This window comes from Cornus florida, unplaced genomic scaffold, assembly GCF_030987335.1.
Source record: "Cornus florida cultivar Cherokee Brave unplaced genomic scaffold, ASM3098733v1 CherokeeBrave_3.0.0_Hap2_Chr09, whole genome shotgun sequence".
In the NCBI taxonomy this organism is placed as follows: domain Eukaryota; kingdom Viridiplantae; phylum Streptophyta; class Magnoliopsida; order Cornales; family Cornaceae; genus Cornus; species Cornus florida.
The window spans coordinates 42,421,364-42,424,870 of NW_026775579.1; the positions used below are offsets into that span (position 1 = coordinate 42,421,364).

At 36.4% G+C, this 3,507-nt stretch overlaps 1 non-coding gene across 1 annotated transcript; it reads left to right on the forward strand.

The window, feature by feature from the left end:
* The first annotated feature begins 388 nt into the window (after positions 1 to 388).
* On the forward strand, positions 389 to 495 carry LOC132275775 (small nucleolar RNA R71). Its single transcript, XR_009470734.1, has one exon. It is a non-coding gene; the product is annotated as a small nucleolar RNA R71 (small nucleolar RNA).
* The last annotated feature ends 3,012 nt before the right edge of the window (positions 496 to 3,507 follow it).

A 3,507-nucleotide genomic window follows, 5' to 3' on the forward strand; every position in this document is an offset into this window, starting at 1 on the left:
GACTTGTCCAAGAGGGCAATTTGAAGTATGGTGAGTGTAACTAGAACAAGTCATGCACATTGCATTGGAAGGATGAGAATAAGATTGAATTACCAGACCTTGATTCAAAAGGAATTTATCAAATCTTTGAGTAAGATTTTTGACCTCGGCCGCAATTTCCAAGGAAGAGTCTATTTGATTTAGAGCTTTCTTGCCTCCCATATTTGCTAAGTGACCACCCTTAGAAGATGAAGATCTATGCATTGAGTTTTCACTCATTTTTTCGAAAAGAAGCCAAATTTCATCTTCATTTCTTTCTATGTCGCTTCCGCCACAAGAAGCATCAACAATGCCCTTATTGGCATCGGATAAACTTGAAAAGAAACATTGAACTAATTGCCACTTAGGAATGTCATGATATGGGCACTTCCGTAGCAAGTCATTCAAATGTTCCCATGCTTCATAAAGGGGTTCTCCTTTTTGTTGTTTAAATTCACGAATGGAAGTTCTCATGGCATCGGTTCGACTTGCGGGGTAATACTTCTTTAGGAACTCTTGTTGCAATTGTGCCCAAGAGGTGATTGTATTTTGCCGTAAGTTGTTAAACCAATATTTAGCTTTTTCCCGAAGGGTGAAAGGGAAAAGCTTCATTTTAAGGACTTCTTCTGGAACATCCGTGATTTTCACGGTAGAACAAACTTCCAAGAACTCATCTAAATGTTTATAAGGCTCTTCATTGCTCAACCTATAGAAAAGGGGGCACATGTTAATGGTGGAAGCCTTAATCTCATAATGATGAGCACGGAAATTTGGCAATTGAATGCAAGTGGGTGTATTATATTGATTTAGAGTGTAATGATCCCTAAGGACCATTGGAGGATTGAGAGGATTGAGAGGAGGATATGGCATTTGACCTTGCTGATTGTATGCCATTTGACCTTGTTGAGGGTATGCCATTTGAACATATTGTTGTTGTTGCTCACCAATTGGGGGAACAACATTTGGCCTTGGCATCCCTAGATTAGGTTGTTGCACCGCTGGATTGATTGGTCGTGGCACTCCTAAGGGTGGATGCACACCTTGAGGATCCACAATATGAACTTGTGGTAGGTGGTGCACACCATTATGATCCACATGACCAAGATCTACAATAGGATCTTCAATTGGATCTATTGGGTCTTCCATTAAAGGTGATGGAAGATCAAAATTTGAAAGATTAAGATGACTATCTCTAGTACTACTTCTTAAATGCCGAAGAAAAACTTCGAGATTTTGATTTACAGGAGCAAGAGGACGATTAAGTGATCTACGACCATGCATGCACTAGAACAAGTCAACATACCAACATTTCAAAATTTCAACCTCCACATACGATGTTCCCAAACTCCTCAATAATATCAATGCACTTAAAACAAATAAATGCCTCCACACGTATGGATGGTCTACTTATCAATGCACCTACAATTCTAGCTTACATTAATCTAGAAGATAATGCAATTGTGACAAAAAGTATAGAATTCAAACATAAGTATGGATGGTCTACTTATCTAATAATTGAATTGCAATTAAATTAATTAATCTTAAATTAAACTAAATAAACATGAATTTAAAACTAATTAGACAATAAATTAACCTAAACATGTAGTGCCATCCATCAAATAGAAGTAATTTTTCATCAATTTGAACACGATTACAACTAATTAACCACATGTATAGACATCAGAAGAATCAATTTACAAGGAATTCAAGTGTATAGCTTGTTTATTCATCAATAACACATAAGACAACATGAGATTAATACGAATAAACAATTGAAAGAATTAAATTATGTTATTCAAGCCTATACATCAATTACATAAATAAATCCCCAAAAAGTATGAAAAGAGAGAGAGAATAGGTGACATGCTTAGGGTTTATCCAACCATAAGTAGGAGAATTAGCCACTCATGGTTGATGGAGTTGAAGACAGAACAATCTCCATCCTTGGATTCATCATCTCTGAGCTTCTTCTTAAAACCCTAGCCTGTTCTTGCTTTTTCTCCTCTTTCCCGTGTTTTTCCAGAGAAAAAAAATATACGATACAGAATATATCACTTCATAATAATAACAATATTCACCTAAATAAAATAAATACTAACCCTAATAATGGCTCACTAGGCCTTAAGTAACAACCTTATTAAATCCCAATAGTTCACAGAATAAGCCCAAACAATAAAAAAAAAATCTGTAATGTTGCCAAGTCCTGGGGGATCAATCCCCTACTCTGGGGGATCGATCCCCCCAGAGTTGGAAATTTTCTTTAAGCCTTATTTAGCTCCATTTTGGCTCCGGGCTAATTGGTTTGCTTCTTCATCTTTGGGAACATCATCAAAGGCTCGAGATTGACCGCTTTCGAAGAATAAACACACTATATGAGCAATGGGCTACGACCTCTTTTTGTCATTTTCTGAACTTTTTCTGAATATCTTTGCTTGACTCCAAAAAGGCTTTAATGGACCGTTCTTAGCTCATTTTAACTTTATTGCCCTGAAATACACAAAAACATAAATTAGGACTAAAACATGAAATTAAGATAGATGTAAAGACTGAAATACCCTAGCTTAGGTGCTGAAATGTGCAACATTTAAGCACTTATCATAATTCTAGTTGTAACCCTTTCAACTAGAATCCTGCAATCATTAACATTGAGCCTTTTTGAACTTAAAGGCATACCAAGATACTTAATAGGAAGGTTTCCCAACTCAAAATCACACAAATTAATCATGAGTTGTTGGGTGTTCTTAGGTACATTAGCAGTAAATAAAAGGCTCTTTGATATGTTAGGGAAAAGTCTAGACAACTCTGAAAAGGTAGTAATTGACTTAGTTATGATAGAGAGGGACTGAATATCACCATGATAGTAAAACATGAGATCATCAGCAAACATAAGATGAGAAAGTTTGGTTTTCTTGCATTTCCAGTGGTAAATGAAGTGGGGATTATTGTAAATAGTTTGATGTATAATAGAGGAGAGGACATCTATAACTATAACAAAGAGGAAGGGGGACAGAGGGTCACCTTGCCTCAAACCTCTAGTACCCTTGAAGAATCCATGAAGCTCACCATTAATAGAAACTGAAAACCCAGGAGAGGTAATACAAGCCTTAACCCAATTAACAAAATTTGGTGGAAAGTTGAGGATATGGAGTGTATCCAACAGACTAGACCAATTCACAATGTCATAAGCCTTTTGTAAATCAAGTTTCAGAGTACATCTAGGATTGTTGGAACTAGAATGATACCCTTTCAATAGAACACTGTCCCCAAGTCTTCTATCCTTAATGAAAGTAGTTTGGCACTTCTCCACAAAACAAGGAAGGACTAGTTTGAGTTTGTTTGCCAAAAGCTTAGAGATGACTTTGTAAATGGTATTGCAGCAGGCAATGGGTTTAAAATCCCTCATGCAATTAGGATTTTGCACTTTAGGAATGAGAGCATGATAAGTAGCATTTATCTCCTTGAGTGAAAGGCCAGTTGAGAAGATTTCCT